The following is a 23,050-nucleotide window of genomic DNA, read 5'->3' as shown; positions in this document are numbered from 1 at the left end:
TCCTCCTCCTGGCACACCAGTCGGGTGTACATATATACACCCCCCTGCCCCATAAGCCAATCAGGTCTCATTTCTGCACCCATGTCTCCGACCCTCCTCCTCCCTCACATTGTAGTTAAAAAAATAACTGCAGTTGCAAATTGTGCAGTTGCTACACTTTAAAGCTTGTACTGAGTGCTACAATGCTCAGGTTTTACTTGAAAGAAAAAAAAAACTTTTAAACTTTAGCAGCATTTACTACAGTTTATACTCCGTATGGAGCACTACATAACTTGGATTTTAGTTTAAACAAAGAAATGTTTTATACTGTAGCAAACCGCTTGCTACAATGTAACAGGGAGTTGCTACAGTTAGACCACACAGGGAATTCTACAGTGCTCAGGTTTTACCACAGATGCAATGCCAGCTTTTAAATGCTGATATGCATTAAAGGAGGACTGGGATTGACAGACTGCAATAACACTAAGGGCAGTTGTCCCCTCTCCCCACTCTAGCTGCGCTTCTGGTATGAGTTACCATTCTCTAGCTTATCTTATTCCTTTATCGAGGTTCATGCCATTTCAACATGCCTCCCATGACTCCACCTCTCTTTGTTTTAAGTAACAATTTTTGAAAGGGGTTTTACAGATGAGACCACTTAGAAAGAAGATTACTCATTCTTAGGACCTTAATTTTGTGCTGTAAAAACTAACTGTCTCCATTTGAACCTGCTCATGTGGCAGAGTCAAATTTCAGTAATTGGAAAACTGTTCTTATTGTGCCGATACCTGCAAGAAAAATGTCTGAGTTGCGAGCTGTTGTGGTGGGTGAATCCTGTCTTGTATTCCACAAAAATTGGGGTACTTTAAGAACAAATCCCTCATTTATGCCCAAAGTAGTCTTAAGAGTTTACTTTGAAACAAGCCAACACTCTCCCGGTATTCTACCTAGAATCTGAAAACCATGGAGAAAAGATTCTACATACTCTAGAAGTGCTTAGGCAGCTCGGGGCCTATCTTGAAAGAACTAAGCCCTTTACAAAAGTTAATCATCTATTTATTTCTTATGATGGAACAACCTGTCTTGAAATTATTTCTAGATGGCTGTCCTCCGCTATTGCTTTTTATTATTCCCACCATGAAAAAATATGTTTCAGGCAGTATCAAGGCACACTTTATGACAGCCTTATCCTGTACAATGGCATACTGGAAAGGGGTGAACTCTAGAAGCATTTTGTAAGCAGCTACTTGGCCCTCTGCTAACAGCTACTAAGTATTACAAGCTGGATTCCTTTTCAAGATTCAGAGCTAGCTTTGCATGGACCATTCTCCAGGGGCTCCTGGACCCCTATCCTTCCTCCTGCTAGGTTGGATAAGTTTTGGTAATCAACCTAAATAGCCAAAGGCTACTGCAGCAGTGGAAATGATGAATGTAGTACAGTTGTCTAAGAACTTACCATTACATTTCCAGTTGCATACTCCTGCAGTAGCAACACCCACCTGCTATCCTACTTTTTTTTCCTATACATAATTGTTTTTTGTTGATAGAAAATGCTTTTGTGTTTATATATGATTAGAGGTTCAGGATGAGTTTTCTAACTATTTTTGTATGGGCAAGAAAGCCCTGAAGTCACTTTGTTTTGACGGGTCTATATTAAAATCTCGAAGTCTGACAATATCAAATATGATATTGTCGACACAAGAATACCGAAAGTGCACTACATCAAAAGTTTAAATGGAAAATCTCCATAGGGGGAGATTTCCATTTACATCAATGTAGTGCATTCTCGGAGTTTGTATATTTAAGTAGGGGGGTGTGGAAGGTGCACGGGGGCTTGCCCCCCCTGCCTACATAGTATTTAGTTTTTTTTTTTTTTAATTTAGTATTTTTTTTTTTTGGTTTCGATGGTTTAAGACTTCGATCACTAAAGTTCGATCTTTAGTGATTCGAAGTTTTAAACCTACGAGATTATAATATAGACCCATTTTGACTACTATTTATCTGATTGATGCTGGCCAACCAGCAGCCAGAGAGAAGGTGTGGAAGGGTGCCAGATCTTTTGAAGCAGCCTGGTTGTTGAAGCAACCCAAATAGCCAAAGGCAATTGCAGCAGTATGGAATTTGAACATCTGTTGTTTTGATAAGTTCTTGCACAGCTATACTTTGATTCTTTGTATTGGGGTAGCACTTTCATTTTACATCTTTTGTCATTTGTTCTATCTGCAGACCCAGGAGTTTCACAAAATGCCTGACTCCAGTCATTGCCTTCTGTAGACTGCAGGGAATTCGCATTTACTCTTACCTGGATGATGGCCTTATCTTAGTAGACTCCACTCAGAATACCTAGGTATCCATGCTTTTCTCCATAAACCAAAGGCTAGGAATCAAATTAAACTTATAGAAATCTTCCCTCGTTCCATCTCACAAGTTAGTCAGGATTCCTTCTGGGTATCTCCATTGTAGTAGCTTTCTTCCCTCCAGAGAAAGTCTTTCTACCATCTCCAATTCTTGGACCTTGCTCCCAAGGTCCTTTATACAGCAAGGGACTTCCTCAAAGTTCTAGGTTACATACTGTCAGTTTTTCTCACAGTTTCTCTAGCCAAACTTCACACAAGGAAGATTCAGGGGTCCTCAAATCTGTCCGATCACAACACTTTCATTCTGTATCCTTTCCTGTTCCAGTCTTGCATTTTATCAAAAAGTAACTCCTCTCTGTCTTAAGCCAGTCTTAGCCAGTCTAGATTACAGCAAAGAATTTCTTGTGCAGGTCGATGATTCGAACCATGGGGTGGAGGCTGTACTCAGCCAGGTTTCCTCAGAGGAAGAACAACACCCAGTTGTATATCACAGCCGTAGGCTCCAACCCAGGGATGAATGTTATGCAGCTGTATAAAAAGAATGTCTAGCCATAGAATGGGCACTGTAGAAACTTCAGCCCTTCATGGAAGGAAATTCACTGTGTGATTACAGACCACAATCCCTTAACATGGCTACATCAAGCCAGCCAGAAAAGTGACAAGTTAGTAAGGTGGGGCCTATGGTTGCAGGCATACGACATGACAGTGCAGCACCATAGTGGGGTCAGCAATGCCAATGAAGATGGACTGTCAAGACAGGGTATGGGTTAATGTGTTCCCAGACAAGCTCATTCCATTTTCGTGCAATGTTTCAACAGAGTCACTTAAGAAATGAGCTTGAGTGAGCAGGGTAGAGATGTGACGATGTGAGGTAGTGCCAGCTATGCCATACAGAGGAGGGCAGTCCATTTGTAACATATGCCAGCATAGCTTGCTGGAGTTTTGCAAAGAATTACATGTCATTGGAAATATCAAACTGATTTGTGCAGGTGCTTGTGTTGAAAGTGTATTTCTAAAATTGCTTGTGTTAAAAAAAATGTACCAACAGTTGGTCTTGCTGGACACCTATGTGTCAGACTGTATTGTAACTCTTGAAATGAATATACTGAAACAGAGGATACTGGAAGAGAAGAGGTTAATCTCAGTCCAGATAACTTTGAAAAATAGTCTGAAAATAAATTACCTGGTTTAGGCCATGACGATTGTATTTCACAGTTGTAACTGCAGCCTGAGACGAAATGTCTTTGAGAAGCCTGGCTTAGTAGTTGTAAAGGAAGAGAGTAAGTTGTGATGATGTGAGGTATTGCCAGCTATGCAGGGGGAGTAGGGCGGTGCAGGTGTAACATATGCCAGCTTGGCTAGTTGGAGTTTTGCGAAGAATTATGTCATTTGTATATCAAACTGATTTGTACAGGTGCTTGTGTTGAAAATGTATTTGTAAAGTTAATTGTGTTAAAAATATGTCAATGGTAGGTCTTACTGGACAGAAAAAAAGGAATACACCTGTATGTTAGACTGTACTGTAACTGTTGGAATTAATATGTTGTAACAGAGGATTCTGGAGGAGAAGAGGTTAATCTCGGTCCAGCTAACTTTGAAAAATAGTCAGAAATTAAATTTCTTGATAGGCCAGAAAGATTGTATCTTACAGTTCTGATTGCAGCCAGAGACAAAATGTCTGGGAAAACAAGGACTAGGAATCCTGCTGTATTGTCCTTAGCAGTGAACTAATTGCTACCCTGCAAGGATGAAAGTGTTGAAATTGTTTTATGGCTTCCAGATGCTATAACACATCTTTGCAAAGCTCTGTCTGTATGTATGGTAACACATGTGTGTGAGATTCTGGTTCAGTTTCTAGTAAAGGTGGGTAGTATGGGAACCAGAAGTCAGATGACCATATGTATGTGATGTCATTCTGTAATCCAGCACTGGAATGATGTTTTAATACTAGATGAGACAGAAGTCTCAGAGCAATCTGTTTTCTGCAAACTGACATAAAAGGATCACTCACCTACTTCATCTTGCCTTGCTTTAGTAAGTAACCAGAGAATAGTAATTCTTTAGATCTGTCAGGAAAATATAGTGAGATTAGTTAAGTATTGTTTTTCTTTATCTGTGTGAATCTTTCCATCTATGTTACTTTTAATATTTTCTGTGATTGAAACTCTGGTGTTTATTGTAAATAGATATTCAGTATTTTCATGTTCTTTTATTAGTTATTATTAAATATATTTAAGCATTTCATTGTGGCTGGTCTTTTTAGAGAATATTTTAACCTTTGCGAGTACTTATAGTTATTTGGTGATACTGTGGCCGTTCCTGAAAGTCTTGCTGTGTAGTCAACAGATTACCATTGGTATTATTATTAATTTCACTCATAATTGGATACCCTATTAAGAACTGTAAAGAAGCTGGCTGGTGGCAGTGGAATTACCTTGTAGCCTGGGCATAGCTGATAAATCAGTGCCAGCCTTCCCCAGGTGTGTGTGTGTGCGTGTATGTGTGTGTGTGTGTGTGTGTGTGTGTGTGTGTGTGTGTGTGTGTGTGCGTGCGAAAAAACAATCTTTGTGTGTGTGTGTGTGTGTGTGTGTGTGCGCGCGCGCGCGCAAAAAAACAATCTTAGTGTGTGTGTGTGTGTGTGTGTGTGTGTGTGTGTGTGTGTGTGTATGTGTGCGTGCGAAAAAACAATCTGAGTGTGTGTGTGTGTCAGCTACTTGGAACAAGGACACAGTGCACTGGTTTCTACAGAGGGAAAGTTGAAGTCTTATTTGGGGCCTGGAGGAGAAAACCCAGCTCCAGGACTAGTTGTGCTCCCTGTGTGTTCTTAAGGGAAATTATGCTTGGTGAAGAGAGACACATCTGAAAATATTGTGTGTATCCTTTTTTGTTCCAGGCAAATGCCCCTTACCGATGTCAGTGGTGAGAATTGAGGCTCCTTGATTACTGGCCCACAGATGTCATAGTGGGAATCCTGTCATTGGCCAGGATGTGATAAGGGGTCTTGTTTATTGCTGCTAAGATATGAAGATGTTCAACATCATTATGCAGATGTACAAACCTAGAGATGAAGGAGTTGTGGAAAATTATGAAGACACCACCAGTAGTTACAGAATGAGTGAGGAGCATCGAACCCTGGAAGGCATGTTATGTTTTGGAAGATGTTGGTATTGTTTCCAAGGTGGGATGTTTAGCCTTAATAAGACTAAAATGGGGCTCTATGAAACTACTTTTCTTGGAAGAATAAGTCTGAAGTACAGCTCTTCACCCTCCTGACTGAAGGGAATGGAGTCTGTTGTGCATTTAGTCAAGATGACTATTGAGAAGCTTAGCTCAATATTACAGTTACACCAGAGCACTTGCTCAAGGTTACACAGCAGGCAAATGAAGAATGAGGGAATCAAACCCTGTACCACAGGCTGCATCTTGTTAACAGTGCAAAGTCTTTATCCTCTGCATTGTTTGGCAGGCTTCCAGATGTTCTTTGTGTTTCACTGTTGCAGTCATTACATTTGGGTTATCTGCTTGCAGTAGCCCTCAGTCGGCCTGATTATCAAAGTCTTGGGTCCTGCGTCGGTTGCTGTCTCATCTTCCATGACGTCAGGTAGTCAGGGGTATATAGTATGCAGCCGACGCCATTACATCTGTCTTTCTTGCCATGTGGTGCCCGAAGTAGAAGCAGTTCACAAGTGCCGGTCGGCTGACTCCTGAAATTTTCATTTTCAAGTTTCAGAACCGAAGTCTTCAACTAAAGCTAAGTACCTCGTTGGGGAAGCTTTTTCTTGCTCTGAACCGATGTCAGTAAAAGTCAATAATTGTATTTCTTGTGGAAAGCAAATACCTCATAAAGATTTTCATTCGTACTGTATTTCTTGCCTAGGCCCTGAACATGACGTACCTCGCTGTCAGTTTTGTGCCTTATTTAAACAACAAACTATTCGTCGTCGGTATATTTACACTTCTAAATATTTTGGTACTCTGTTCAGTTACCCAGATATGGCTTTGGTGTGCCACCCGACTATCGACTTTCCGAAAAAACACAAAGATAAAGACAGAGACAGGCCGTCTAGGTCCAAAACTGCAGACAACTCTTCTCCTAAGCTAGTCACCAGTACGCCGGTACTCAGTGAGGCGCTTTCGCAGCCCCTGATACCCGATACTTCAGATTCGCAGGCCTTAGCTGAGACCCATTCGGAGTCCGGTATGCCGCGAGATGCTTCAACTGTGGAACCTGCGGATGTCTCTACCTTGGATGGGTCCGGAGCCGCTGTGCAGGCACTGGCTTCTGAGGGTGTATTCAGGCCTACTGACTTGCATATTAAACCAATGCCATCTTCTTCTTCAAGAACTAAAACTCGATTCATGCCTAGAAAACCGACACCCAGACCGCATGGTCAGGTCTCTGTGCCTAAAAAACAAATGATAAGAATGACTGAAGACCTTATTACTTTAATCAGGGGAAGCCAGCCTTCCCCCTCTAAGAGACCTAGGACTGAATTTGATTATGATTCTTCTGAAAAGGATTCTGAAATTTCTGTTTCCTCTGATGACCAGGATTTACCCTTATCTACCTATGAAGATTCTGATGCAGCGGACTCTATTCCCTCTGCTTCCCCTCCAGAGGATTTCTCTTTTGGTGAAACCTTGCATACTCTTAGGGTGCATTTTCACTGGGAAAGCCAGGATTACTCTGATTGTAAAAAGAGGCTTAGGGATTTCTTTTTCCTGCCACAACACAGACCTTTAGCAGTCCCCCCTGTACTGGACATTGTTGATGATGCCTTTTCGGAATCTAGCTTGGCCCCTGACTCCTTACCTCCTGCTCCCAGAAAACCAGATAGATATTATAGGGTTCCTGACTCTCACAAGTTCCTCTTTAAAAATCCTACTGCGGATCTTGAGACCATTTCACAGGGACCCAAGGGCATTAAGGCTACTACTGCGAAAAATCCTACCCCCTCTGATAGAGATTCCAGGGCTCTGGATAGATGGGGTAAGAAGGTATACACTTCTTCAACCTTGGCCATTAGGGCCTTAAACTACCAGTTTCATATGTTAACGTTTCAGCAGCATATTACTGGATTGCTTAAACAGAAAATGATGTTGATTCCTGACTGTGCTGAAAATAAGGATTTACAGGATTTAATGCATTCTGCTGAACAAGTTGGAAAACATACTTTGCATTGTGGTTTTGATTCACTAGAGGCATATTGTAGGGCTGCTATCGCTGGTTCTGTACTTAGAAGGCATGCTTGGCTTAAGGAGCAATCTTTGCCAGATCATGTTAAAGCAAAATTGCTGGATGCTCCCTTAAACCAGGACCGCCTGTTTGGCAACAAAGCAGAAGAAGTATTTAAAAAGATGGAGGAAAAATCCAAATTTATGCAAACTGTTAAAGATTTCCTGCAAGTGCAGCCAGATTTAGTAGGCATTGTCCTTCTAAGAATTGGTCCTTTCCTGACTCATCCAGGCCTTCTCAGTCCAAACCCAGAACCAGCAGAACACCCAGGCTTCAGTCCCAAGGTACGCACAGAACTAAGCAGTGGGGGGCTCCCACTTCCAAAGCAAGGAGTAGTAAGACTCCCCCCTATGGTAAACTGTCACAATGACTTAACTTTAAAACTTCCAAGTCCTTCTCAACTGAATGCTCCTTTAGGGGGGAAAGATTGCTCTGCAGGCAAAAAACTGGGAACTCATTACCCAGGGCAAATCAGTTTTAAGTATAGCTTCCCAAGGATACAGAATCCAATTCCACACTTTACCAACCCCAAATGGTTGGCCAGATCTACCCCCAAATCAGTGGGCAGAGGCTCAAAAGCAAGTTTTCTCTCTCTTAAGTATAAGGGCTATTCAAACAGTCCCAGAAGAGGAAAGGGGACAAGGTTTCTACTCAAGACTTTTCCTGGTGCCCAGAAAAGACAACTCCTGGTGTCCTGTCCTGGATCTCTAGATCCTAAACACTTTTTTGGTGATCCCAAAATTCAAGATGCTAACTCTTCACCAGTTGATTCTATGCTAGGCAAGGATGCCTGGTTGGCAACACTGGATTTAAAGGAAGCCTACCTGCACAACTCAGTCAAGGAATCTTGCAGAAGATATCTATGCTTCAAAGCAGGCTTCATGCACTATCAGTTCTCTGCACTGCCCTTTGGCTTATCTACTGCACCCAGGGTATTCACAAAGTGCCTAGCTCCAATCATTGCATTTTGCAGGCAAAGAAATATTCAAATATGCCCATACCTGGATGATTGTCTAATTCAGGAAGAAAGCCAGGACATACTATTGAATCATCTGGCATTTGTACAAAAGGTGCTAACTTTTCTGGGGTACACCATAAATGAAAAGAAATCACATCTTGTAACCTGCCAACAAATTGTATTTCTGGGAGCAAGCTTGAACACAACTTCCCAGATGGCTTTCCTCATGCCAGAGAAACAAGTTCATTTGACAGCTTACTTCAAACTAATGGCCACAAAGACCCTGCTATCTGCAAGACAAATACTGCATGCCTTGGGGTTCATGGCCTCCTGCATTCTCCTAATTCCATATGCAAGACTGTATATGAGGAAACTACAATGGTATCTAAAAAGCCTATGGTGTCAACATTCTCAGGATCTAGAAGCAATGATTCCTATCACACCTTGCCTACAGTTAGAGTTCCTTTGGTGGGCAGAGGCCTGCCACCAAAACAAGGGACTGCCATTCACTCTACCCCCTGCTGCCCAAACCCTAACAACAGATGCATCAGACTATGCATGAGGGACTCACTTGGCTGGGAAGTGCATTCAGGGCAAATGGAAACCAAGTCAAATGCACCAGCATATCAATCAAAAAGAAATGTTAGCTGTACAGAATGCTCTGACAGCCTTCAAGGACCACATTCTTCCAGGACAATTAATGGTAAAGACGGACAACACCACTGTTATGTGGTACATAAACAAGCACGGGGGAACCCACTCATACCCTCTCTGCAGACTAGCCATGGCTCTGTGGAACACAGCCTTGAGCTACCAAGTGCACCTACAGGCTCAATTCCTGCCAGGAAAGCTAAATACACTGACAGATGAACTAAGCAGAAATGCCATGGACCCATACGAGTGAAAACTGGAACCAAAGACATTCAACATGTTGATAAACAAATGGGGGAGCCCAGCGATAGACCTGTTTGCCTCCTCCAAGAACTACCAATTAGACAAATTCTGCACAAGGACTCCCCACAAACAAGCTTGGAAAGTGGATGCCCTGTCCTTCACCTGGAAAAATGTATCTATTTATGCCTTTCCTCCCCTGCCTGTCCTCTCCAAGGTACTACTAAAGATCAAACAGGACAAACCAAGGACGATACTGATTGCACCAGACTGGCCACGCCAACACTGGTACCCCCTCTTGCGCAGTGTGTCTCTGCTGGCACCATGACACCTGCCTCAGGCCCCTACCCTGCTGTCCCAGCAGGAGGGCCAGATTCTACACCCTCAGCTTCAAACCCTGAACCTGGCAGCCTGGCTAATTACCTGATCTCTCCATTACCATCCCACAGTAAGCAAGTGTTGGATGTCATTCTGGAGGCAAGGAGGCCTAGTACTAGAAAACCTTATGCTGATAAATGGAAAAGATTCTGTTCCTGGAACCAAACTCAGAGGATGGGCACAGGAGCGCCCAGTTTATCTCATATCCTTCAATACTTAACTGAGATGCTTCACAAGGGCCTTTCCTTTCAGCTCATTACAACACAGAACCAACCCTCTTCTCCCATCCACTGCTCAAGCAGTTCCTGAGAGGGGCCAAAAACTTAAGACCACACAGGAGAGCCCCAACTCCAGCCTGGGACCTTAACATTGTATTGGAAAAACTCACTCTACCTCCTTTTGAGCCAGCTGCAAATGCAGAGTTGAAATTCCTTCCTTGGAAAACAGCCTTCCTTTTAGCCATCACTTCAGCAAGAATGGTGTCTGAATTACAGGCCCTTATGGCAGTGGAGCCTTTCATCTTTCAAGCAGACAGGGTGTCCCTCAGGACCAATCCCTCCATCATGCCCAATGTAGTATCCAGTGTGGCTCTTAATCAGTCCATTCATTTGCCAACCTTCTTTTCTAATCCACAGAGCAAAGGGGAACGTATACTGCACTCCTTAGATGTGCACAGACAACTTAGATTTTATTTGGATAGGACTAAATCTCTCAGGAAATCTGAACAGCTGCTGGTGGCATTTGCTGCAGGGGCAGAGGGGAAGGCCATTTCAAAGCAAACCACTTCTATATGGATAGGCCATTGCATTCATTTCTGCTATAAACACCATGGAAAACCTATCCCACAGGGGATAAGACCACATTCGACCAGGGCTGCATCTACTTCTACAGCCTTTCTCAGAGGTGTCCCTACCAGGGACATCCTAGAAGCTGCTACCTGGAGTTCTGTACATACTTTCACCAAGCATTACCATTTGCCAATTTTCTCTAAATCCAGAGCTGGTTTTGCCACTGTAGTCTTGCATGACCTTATAGCTGGTCCTAATACTAATTTCCTCCTCCCATCCTTAGCTTTGGAAATCTACCCAAATGTGATGACTGCAACAGTGAAACATGAAGAACATAGTACAGTTGTGTACACTTACCATAAATGTAGATGTTCAAGTGTATTCACTGTTGCAGTCCTGGTTACCCTTCCTCCAGCCCCATGACTTCTTTTGGCTATACCTCTAGTCCTTTTTACTATGCTTAAAGCTTTTTGGTGTATTTGCTTTTTTGTTGGAGGTGTAACCTTGTATATATATTTAATTGCTTCCCATTATGGTGGCACCTGATGTCTGGGGCAAGAAAAAACTGATGTAATGGCGTTGGCTGCATGCTATATATCTCTGACTACCTGACGTCATGGAAGATGAGACAGCAACCGACACAGGACCCAAGACTTTGATAATCAGGCCGACTGAGGGCTACTGCAAGCAGATAACCCAAATGTGATGACTGCAACAGTGAATACATTTGAACATCTACATTTATGGTAAGTGTACACAACTGTACTTTCCTTGCACTAACATTTCGGTGGGGTTCTAGATGTTCCTACTCTCTCTTTTTTTATGTTCATTTTTGTCTCCTCACAGTTCAGTAATCAGCTACTCCAGGGGCCTGTCCTTGTACACTAGAACTACTGAACCCATCTAACCTCCTCAATGCCTGACTCATGTTTGGGGCAGGAGAGACTGAAACACCAGAGGCAACGGCATACTGCTGTTGAGTGTTTTCTCCTACTGTCTGTTCCCTTTGCCTCCCAGTAACATCCTGTGGGTAGGTCATGTAGTGATTGTCAGTGATGTATTTCCTCTCACTTCTGCAACCAGCTGGCATCAGCAGAAAAGCTTGCCCACTCACAGGCAATACCACTCAGCCATTTCCCCAGTCTCTAAGAGGAAACCAACCACTCAGATGTGATACAAGTGTGTGTACCTCCCCCCAGATGGGCACACCTATCCATTGTGTCTGCACTGTCAAGCACCAGATCCACTTTTCAAACTGGGGTCACCTGGACTGTAGCCGGGGCATTATCTGTCTACTCCTTCTCCACCACTGATTCAGGCAGATGTGCCTAGTATTTTGGCATAAGTGGAACAAGTTCTTTCTTTCTTTTTTTTTTTTGGCTTGGATGTGAAATGTAATCTACACCCACCAAGTAAAATTTGTAATGTGTGTGAAGACTGGTAGAGATGGGTGAAGGCTGCCAGCCTAGCCAGATAGAATTTTATACATAATTCTATCATTTGTAAATATGAATGTGAATCACAGGCTTGTTGAACTTAAAACAATGTGGCAACATTGCCCTCTGCTGTAAAGAAAGCTAAGTCAAGCATTTCTTGTTGGTCCTTTGAAATTAAAATTACTTTATGTCTGTTCCTTTGAAGTTAGAATTTGGAGTCGATGAGTCTGGAGTAAACATGCTGCCTATTGTTTTAAGGCTAAAGTTAATGACCAGAATTTACATGTGGAATGTCCTTTATTGTTCTAAGTGTAAAAGAATGTAAATGCAGTTTCTTTCAGCATGAGAACACCAAGAAAGTATAAAAGATGATGTAATGTTTAGCAGGACTGCAGTTTCAATTTAAACAGTGAGAACCAGAGATTATTAAGCATTTTTGTCTGACTATCTAACTCACAGCACTGCCTGTTGCTCTATGTAAGTAAGTTATTTTAGAAGTGTGTTTTCTTGTAGCAGTAGCTAGGAATTAGAAAGGTTAGACTTAAGTGTTTTTCTGTGGTGTCAAAACTGTACTACTCATTTATTTTAAGTATTTCTGTGTGATCTCTGAACTCTTTTGACTAGCACTGTGTAGTAGAAAGTATTGTCTTGTGGTTTTAATTATGTATTAGTAAATATTTTAAAACCTTTTTAACTCTGGCTGGTTTGTGTAGAGATAAATTAAGCTCTAGAGTACATTGCATATTTATAGAGTTTATTGTACAAAGTCACTCTAATAAGCCTTGACTGATTAGTCACACTTACCAATTGGATAATAATATTGCACAGTAATAATTGGATACCTTTTTAAGGGCTTTTGGATAGCTGATAATATTAGCTGGGTGGTGGCAGTAATTACTACCGTATAGTCTGGGTAAAAAGGGCACAGCTGAAGAACCTGTGCCAGCCTTCCCCAGGAGTGTCTGTGTGGTTGTATAAACTTATCTCAAAGTGTGTGTGTCAGCTACTTGTGCAGGGACATGAAGCACTGGTTGGACAGAGAGGGTGCTGGAGATTTTAGCTTGCCCAGCTAGGCTGAAATCTGGACCATGTAGCTGTGCCAGTGGGGAATCTTATTGGGGACCTGGGGAGCAAGGGAGTGACCATCCCCGGGCTGACTGTGATCAATACTGTGTGTATTTGTTATCCTTTCCTCTCATATGAGATGCCCTCTCTGGTGTTAGTGGTGAGGATTGAGGCTCCTTGATTGCTGGGCAAGGGCACGGGCGTCACAATGTGCATTGCTCCAAAGTTGTGCTTGTCCAGTTCTGGTGGAAAACTGACAGCCACCTGTTCTGGACAGTGAGAAAAGGGTTAGGGAATGGAATTTCTTGGCGGGAGCAGGTGAAGGGAAGAAGGCTGGTATTGTCCTAGCTAGCCCCTGCTGGGGGCTGAACCCTGGGGGCCACCAGACCTTCATGTAGCCAACTGCTGACAGTTTTTCTGTATATCCTTTGTATTTTTGGTATATTTTTCTTTTCACTGTTTTCCATAGAAAGGTGCTTGCGTAGGAGGGCAGTTTCTGCGTATTTGGCAATAGGAGTCTGGAAGGATTCAACAGACTCCATAGTTTTTTCTTTCTTCCGTCAATTTTTTTTTCATTAAGCACACTGTAAGATAGAGTTCAGAGAGCAAATCCTTATCTAAGCCTGCATTATGAGTTGAGACTTTGTATCTTCAGACAGGTTCTGGGATCTCAGCGTAGAATGCCACCTGATAACTGTCCCTATTGCTGCAATCCTGGATCCTTGCCATCATAATCACATTTATGGCATGCTTACCCAACTGTAAAATAGTCTGTGCTTGGCTGATCGTAGTTGCTTTTACCATTTTATCCTGCCCTCCCTGTAGCTAAGTTGCAGTTGTTTAATGGCATGTTCATGATACAAAATGTAGGGTTCCATTACCTATGTAGAATGCCTTACAGCTTTGTATTGCCCCATTGTCTTATAAACCCTCCTTAGGGTGATTCTATCCTGAGCACCCTCTTCATATTCACAAAACCAACAAAACCATGAACAGTTGTACAAAACACCTTAAACGTCACCAAAATATAAACCTACTGGTGTGATGCTTTGTTCAAAGAATTCCTGTAATGTGGAACAGATGCCCCCATCTTATTAAACAAAATAGACCCCTCACCCTCTTCAAATACATCATTGATGAAGAGATGGGTAACTGCAAATACACTTCTGGTCTTGAAACACAAACCCTCATGGAGAGAGATAGGAAGTAATGTCAGTTGCAGTGGCAATGTTACATATAATCTACCTGGTCAGTTTGTCTAGTAGTTACTTATGAACTGATTATTAAAGTTCCAGTATGTAACATTTTAACTCTATAGGCCTGGGTTTCAAGGAAAACCACCTTCACATCCCTGTCTTTAAACAACAGAGGTACTTCCCAAGATTTATAATGTTGAGAAAACCATTATCAGTTTGCCATCTTGCCCTTTATTGTGACTAGTGTACCCACAATTGTTACAAAATGTCTGGCACCAGTCATAGCTCACTGCAGAACCAGGTAGATCCATATTTACCCCTCTCTGGATGAATGCCTGCTTCAGACACAATCTCAGGATGAGATGTGGAGGGCTGTGAAAGACACCATAGACTGTCTGAACAAGCAGAAGTCAAACATATGCCCAGCGAAAACAGTAGTCTTTCTAGGTGCCCTCTTGGACACCATCTCTGCAGTGGCTTCTCTACCAAAGGAAACAGTGCAGTCCCTTTCTACTTTGTTTCAGGACATGTTAAGGAAACCAATGGTAGCAACCAAGGAGCTTCTGAGCATTATGCTCTATGTGGCATCCACTTTGCTTATTGTACCTCGATCTGGACTGTTTATAAGAAAGCTTATACCTGGAACAACATCCTCACTGCTTGAAGCATCCCATTTCAGCTTTACCCTGTATTAAGAGATGACTGGACTGGTGGATACAACATCTCAGAAAGAATGAGGTAATGTCCTTTAGGCTGCTTCCCTCAAACCAGACCTTGTCCATGGATACCTTGGGCATGTACTTGGGGGCACATATCTTGAATATGAAAGGGCAAAGAAAACTAGAATCCCAAGGAAGCAAAGTGGTACATAAACATAACATAGATGAGTGGTTCAAACTCTCAAAACATTTGTGACAGTCAGGAAACAACCCTGCAGGTCATAACAGAGAGCATCACAGTCATGTGGGGAAATTCCATGATGGCTGCATACTAATCAACAAGCTGATTACAGCTCTCCCAGTGTGAAAACAAAAACTGAAAAAAAAAAACAAAAAATAAAGAAAATCCAGTTACTGGCTAGTACTTACACTGTTACACTGCCTTCATACCAAAAAAAAAGAAATTTGGAGAAACTGAGAGAAAATCAACCAGAAAAGGGGACGAAAAAAAATTCTAGGAAGAATCCTGCAGTTGTTCAGCAAAAAGCTGTTCAGTTGCCAACTTTTGGCTTTCAGTAATTTAGAGGAAAAATCAATTAACTGCACTCAAGAGGTTTCTTAAGTAACCAAGACAATGAAGGAATATATAAAGTCAAATAAAGTGCTGAGACAATAGAGGAAGCTTTAAAGAGCTATTCAGATGATATTGTAAAACTGCAAAAATCACATGTTGAATTGAACAAAAGACTGGCTGAGCATGAGGCTTCTCAAGAAGAGCTGTTTTCAGAAAATCTTAGCATTAGAAGACTGAAGACACAGAGAAAAATGGGTATTTTCTGCTGTCCCAGAAAAACTGTAAGGAGCAGGCTGCACAGATATTAGGAAGGTACAAACAAGCAACTGGACTAGTGTTTCACAGCAGGATTTGTTAATTTAAAAGGCTCAGAGTGTATATATTCATTATCTGGCTGTGAGAAAGTAGCCAAGACCTTTTTTAGTAAATATGCAATCATACCAGAAGAAAAAAATGCCACTGGCAAAATTTGTGATAGAAGGAGGTATTAGAAATTGGGGTCTCAGCACAGCATTCATGAAAAATGATTATTCGCTGTACACCAGGCCGAAGAGAAGCAAGTTTATCCCTACAGTCAGGGAGTGCAGAGATGCAACTGTAGATTTAAGCTTCTGTATCCAGCTGTTTTCAGATTTATTTTGGAGTATCAAAGACATCTGTGATGCAGAATAGACTAAGGAGGAAATGATAAAATGTTTATCCAACAAAAAGAGAGTCAGCAAGCAGAAGAGGAATCTGCTTCTCATTCTTCCAGTGTAAAAAAAAAAAAAAACTCGGAGTGACTTTATTTTCATTGTTTCAATGGAAATTGCTTGAGTGACAAACACAAGGCTTTAATACAAGAACAAGGAGTACTTTAGACTTGAACAAGAGAAGGGTGTTGGGATATAGAGATGATCAGGAATAAGACCAGACTCAATGTGCGGGGGCTATACAGCATAAATCAAATTGAATATAGGAACAGATTTGTGAAATGTAGTTTTGCAAAAAAAAAAAAAAAAAATGGCTGAGAAGGACCAGATGTTTGACCATGTTAAACTTGTTGGTGAGCTAAAAACCATATACCCCACTTGCATGTAATTAATGTTTAGGAGAACACTAAAAGGAGTGAATAAGCAAGTAGTATTTGTGTACAAAAGTCATGATGTAAATTGCATGCTATATTGTAAAGTGGTTTTGCATAGTGTGCATTCAGAGATATTTAATGTGAGGTGTGTGGGGGGGGGGGGTCTTATCCATGACTGACATATATGTTAATGCTGTTGCAGCAAGAAAATATTTTTTGTTGGATATAAAGTTAATGAATATAATGTTGTGATCTTTACCTGCTGGATTGGGGGATACTAAACTGTATAAATCATAATTATATGTAGAATTAAGATAATCTCCTCTGTTTTTTCAGTGGTGGATGTCTAGATTTATGTCTTTGGTGTAAGCGATAGACTATTTTAAGAGAATGGGTTTTAAAAATAAGGCGAATGATGAAAGGCATGGAAAATGGTAGTTTTTTTTTTTTTGTATCTGCAAAGTAATTCGCTGTTTTTCCAATGAAGCCTTTCAGTGGAAGACACGAAGTCTACAGGTGCAAACTATTAAGTTTGAGAGACCTGAACATTGTCTACTGAGTGAAATTTACAAGGTACCATGTAATTAACATTTAAAGGTACATTGGCAAGCAGTTGAATAAAAATAACTAAAGTTTGAAACTTTGGGAAGTGAATAAGTTTGACAAGTAATTGCCTCCCCAGCAGTCTTAGTACTTTAATGCATTTAATGTAATTATGCACAGTTTAGTTTATTTATGTAAAGGTAGCCAGTGCACTTTCTTAGGGCTAAAAGTTGATATTTACTGGGAGCATGCAAGCTTATTTTCACATTTGTGATAGCAGTACATAATAGAAAAGAACAGATAGTAATCAGTGTAGTTGGAAACATAGGCTCTACCATGCATTTTAGCATGGGTAACCTTTATTTTATACCATGTAATGCTTCTGGGTGCTGCCATCAGGTCAGAGAAACTGCTCATATCTGGAGAGGAAAACTTGAAGTCTTGAAAAATGTGACACAGGCTCAAAGAAAGATGAGAAGAAGCAACCACATAAGAGATCAGCCTGTCAAATATTAGTGTGTGCATGCAACCTACAAACTGGAAATGTACATTCATGTATAACAGGTAAGAGTAATAGCTTTGTCATAATGGATTTTCTGTCCCTGTTATGGAATGTAAATGGCCTTAGCGATATAGACAAAAAACAGAGTATTGAATTATATTAAGAAGTGTATGGTGCAAATGGCAGTGTTACAGGCAACACATTTGGATAGAAATGAGCATGCAAAAGATGTGGGGAGAAATTAATACGAATTATTTAAGAGGGTTTGACAAACTGAAGATTAAGGGAAAGATGGTAAAGGGAGTATACAGGAGTATTTGGATAATATGCATTGGCAACAGAAAGTAAGAGTTGTTACCAAACTTTGGGAGTGTATAACAAAAAAATAACCAGAGATCCTACAGAGATATTAGAGATATTTTGAAAATGTATGAAAATTTGTATAAGCAAGGAATGTGGAAGCCACGAAAAGGCACACATTGAAAGATTTATGGAAGCTTTGATTATTTCAAGGTTAGAGGAAGATGTGGTACAAAATTTAATCGCTAGGATTGGAAGAGATGAGATAAAATGGGAATGTATAATCAGTTAACAGGGAAGTCTTCAGAAATGGATGGTATTCCAGTGGAGGTTCAGAAGGGTTGGGAGGGAAGAAAGTGTAAAGATCTGGAAGGTTTTGTTTAACAATATTATAAAAAGGTAGGACAGTGCCAGTATCTTGGAAAAATGACCCTTCAGACCCAGCTTCATATAGACCCATTTCAATTTTAAACCATGATTATAAAGTATACATGCCTATATTAACTAAGAGAATGACAAAGGTGTTGCCAAATTTGATAATTCTGGATCAGTGTGGTTTTGTGAAGGTGGGGCAAGCATAATGATTTAGAGAGGAACAGAGTTTAAGAAAACACCATTATTGTTGCTGTGTCTTTTTTTTTTTACTCAAGTGATTTTTATTTTGATGAAATAATACAATAATTTAATACATTCATAAAATTCAATAACTATTTACAGTATTTACATGCAGCCTGACAAAAAGGATTCAGATAAAAAACATTTGTAGTTAAATAATTAGTTAATATATAAACTATGATAGGAAGAGTTTTGTTCCATCTGTAGGGTATCAATCAAATTCAAAACTTTCCTCCACGGACTATTAACCAATGGCTTAGGAAAAGTTCTTAACTCTTTAGTTTTTTTCTCCATTAGTATGCATTTCTTCAGTGATGATAGGAATTCCTCCATTGTGGGTGCTACATTACAGTTCCATCGTCTACTTATACATTTTCTGGCTATCGCTAACATTGTCCACAACAAATACAGGTCATCTTTTTTCATATTATTACTATTAACAACATTCAATAAAATTAAAGACTTTGTCAAAACAAATATATCAGTATAGATAGCTTGAAGAAATTTGTTAATCTCATTCCAATATGGTTTAATATTAGTACAGTCATAAAAATATTAGACCAGTCTGCATTAGTGGATAGATGACATCTTCAGCATAACTTGCTGTTTGAAGGGTTCATTTTTGAGAGTTTCTCAGGTGTCAAAAAGGATCTGTGTAGAAATTTCCAATGAAAAATCCTCCAGAATTGTGAATAAGAAGTTTGTTTAACTGAAAATAAAATGTTTATCTTCCATTGATAATGATACTTGAAACCCTTTAGTTAGGTATTGCCAGTAAGAATCTTTAAGAGCTGTCTTATAGACAAAGTGTTATATAGATATGATAATTCATTCTTAACATTGATATTCTTATATAGAATTCCAAAAATCCAGTTTATAACTTTTGGTACGGTTTTGAAGGATGAGTTATGTATTATTCTACACAGATCCTTGGTGTATGCTGTGACACTCTGAAGAACCAACCAGTCATTAGGGGATAGGCCATAGGTTGACAATATGCTTTCTGTGTTCAAAGCGTGTTGCTTGTCAATACATTGCAACCAAAAAATAGGTTACTGTTTTCCCATAAACCAAAAATCTCTCTATGTGTTTTATCAGGGAAATCCCTTGTAATAGTAAATGGTATTAAAAATCTATGCCACAGTATTATATCTAGATTTGTGTCAATTAATTTTCTAAACACATCAAAAATATTGTTTATTAGTGTTAGTTTAGTTAATTTTGTTGTACTATACTGTAAATTTAAACTTAAATAGTGCCCTATCTTATCTTTGTCAGATAACAAAGCATTTTTTGATAAAGAAGTATAATGGAGTGTAACTATTTCCAATTGGAATAGTATCTAGGATTTATCCAATTCATCACTATTTTAATTATAGATGCCTTTATATAAGTTTCAATCTCTGGGAATTTTAACCCCCTTGTTCCCATTTTCTGATATGATGAGAATATGCCACTCAATATTTCTTTTTGGGTACCATAGGAATTTCATCAGAGTTGAAGTGATTTCTTTAAGGATTTTCTTTTCTGGTAGAAGTATAAGGGCTTGTGCTATATATAATATTTTAAGTAACAAAACCATTTTTATCAGTTGTAACCTATCATCAAATGTTATAAACAAATTATTCCATTTGCTTATTAATGTCTTGATTAAGTCTATGGCTTTAGCATAGTTAAGCTGTAAGGTTTCCTCTATATTCTTACCTAGGACTATTCCTAAATAGTCTAGAGTTGAAACTTGGTTTCCAATAATATGATTAACTGAAACATGTATGTTCTTTTTTTATTTAATAATACATATTTTGATTTAGATTTGTTGAAGGTGAGTCCTGAGATTTTTTGGAAATTTGTTGTTACTATAGTCACTTCACCTAACACTTCCTTAGAGTTGGGTAAGGTAAGACATCATCAGCAACCATCATTATTTTAGATATATATTGGTCATATATATTTATACCTCTTATCTTTGGGTTATTACGTATTAAAATGACAAGCATTTCTATGGCCAGAGCAAATAGGCTAGGGGACATGGGACATCCTTGTTTAGTACCTCTAATGATTTGGATTGCTTTGGAAGTAAAGGGACCTAATTTGACATATGCTAGATTATTTTCATAGACTTTCTTTATCATTGTTATAAAAAAGGGGGAAATCAAATAACAGTAAGACTTTAAATAAATAACCCCAATTTAAGGAGTCAAAGGCCTTTTGAATATCTAGACCTATTATCAGTGCTTTATGGTTTTCTCTATTGAGGTAATCTATCAGTGTTAATACTCTTTTAATATTTTCCTGTGTATGCCTGTTATGTATGAAACCAGTTTGGTCTTTATTATTTTAGATATGGGTATTTTCGTTATATTGACTATAATTGACATAAATAGTTTATAATCATTATTCAACAAAGAAATTGGTCTATATGAGTTGCAATTATTAGGGTTCTTATTCTCTTTTAATATAGGGGAAATTAGAGAATGTCTCCAAGAAGGAGGAATAGTTGCTAATGTATTTGCTAATGTTTGTGTTTTATGTAGGAGAGAGATTATAGAAGAAGGGCCAATCTATAAATTTCGATATTTCATTGTATTTCTTATTTGTGTCTTCTATTTTCTTATTATTATCTAAAGCAATTAAGTTCTTATTAGATTTAAGAGATAATATTTGATTTTGGAGTTGCTGTAACTCTGAGTCCCATTCTTTAATTTTATTTTTGTACCAGCTAATGGTTTTACCATATAGCTAGGCCTTAAGAGACTCCCAATCCATAATTGTGTTTGCTTCAGGTTTATAATTAATTTCTAAGAAAAGCTGAAGTTCAGAAGTTATCCAAGATTTAAAGTCTTTCATTTTTGTGATATATGAAGGAATCCTTGAAGTAATAGCTAATTGATTGAATTCCAAGTGTATTGTTAACAACAGGGAATTATGATCTGAAAAGGGACAAGGTTGTATTGAAAAATTCAAGATTTTAGAATAAAGATCTTGTGGGATATACATTTTTATCTATTCTAGTATTGGTGCCGTGTCTGTAGTCTTGGTGTGAGAATAGTAAAGAATTTGGTCCCAAAGCTTTAAAGGTGTCTTTTAATTTAAACATTTCTGTCCATTTTTATAACTGTTTGGCTGAGGACGATAGTCTAGGAGATTTCCTATTGGTTTCTGTAATATCTGTGATACAGTTGAAATCACCTCCTAGTATAATATTACCTTTAGAAGTAGTTGTAATAAAGTCTAAGTGTTTCTTAGCTAGTCCAAACCCCATTCCCGGGAACCAGTATAAACTAGCCAGGGTCCAAATTCTATTGTTAAACTTAAGTATAACTAAGGCCATGAGTCCATCATTGTCTACATGTTTGTAAATAATTTGGAAATTTACGAAAGTCTTTTTCCATAGAATTGTTACTCCTCTGGTCTTATTTTTATAAGAAGATTGTGCAAGTATTGTGTATTCCTTAGGGTCCCACATAATTGTGTAATTTATTTTAAAGTGTGTCTCTTGGAGAAAAACTACTTGAGCCTTGTTTAGTTTAAGATACCTTAGTAGGTTACCTCTCATATATGGGTTGTTTAAGCCATTAGTATTTAAGGATATGAAAGTTAAATCCATATCAGAGTTCTTTAAAGATAAATAATAAAGAAACTTGTATTAATAGAATCATGTATACATAATACTCTTCCTGAATAGACAACAGAATATCAATTGTTATATTTCTATTTATCTAAATCCAAATAACATTTCCCATGAAAGATAAAAGTAAAACAATTTTGTCAGGCATTTCAAAACTAGAAAAACAGTTAAATAACAACAAATTAACATATTTCACTCTGATATAAACTTTACTACACCCTATACATGAAATTCCTAGTCTAGCCAATAAAACTAAATATGCCAGACTACCTATCCCAACCATCAACCTTTGTTGGTTTTAACCAATGAAAACAAAGTAAAAAAATGGAGAATATATTATAAATTAAGAGAAAAATAGTAGTGTTAAACAACTAATCAGATATTGATTCCAGTTAGGTTTTAGAGATAAGTTACATACACTATTAGAAGCATTAGCATTTATACAGTAATTATTCACTAAGGAAGCAATAGACATATTAGGATATATATAATCTGAATTTAGTGCTTAATAGACTAAGGAAACATTAGCTTTATTAACAATCTAAATGATTACCCAAAATGCCTAAGCATGTCATCTGTATTAGTTCTAATAAAAAACTTCAAAATGGCAGAAAAAATCAAAGAATCATTTAGCATTTGTATTTACTTGCCCTCTGAATAAATCTTATCATGACAAACTCCCACTAAATAAAAACTTCACAAGAATTGGGTGTTGGCACATAGTGAGTGTGTGTCATTCCCAAAAGATGTTAGCACAGATTCTTATAAATATTCCATAAGACATATTTGTCCTTAATTAACTCCTAAACTTTTGGAATAGCAGATGTTTAAATGACTGACTAAAATCAATAATAATTAACTGGCATCAGGTAATATGAT

General features: G+C 38.9%; 1 protein-coding gene across 1 annotated transcript in view; it reads left to right on the top strand.

Annotated features, from left to right (window-relative positions):
- Positions 1-23,050, top strand: part of LOC122809677 — a 323,847-nt gene that overhangs the window by 225,282 nt on the left and 75,515 nt on the right. The gene's annotated exons all lie outside the window — the stretch shown is intronic.

The sequence above is a fragment of the Protopterus annectens genome, chromosome 1.part1, assembly GCF_019279795.1.
Source record: "Protopterus annectens isolate FY-2018-M chromosome 1.part1, PAN1.0, whole genome shotgun sequence".
NCBI lineage: Eukaryota > Metazoa > Chordata > Ceratodontiformes > Protopteridae > Protopterus > Protopterus annectens.
This window is presented reverse-complemented; position numbering and strand designations above follow the sequence as displayed.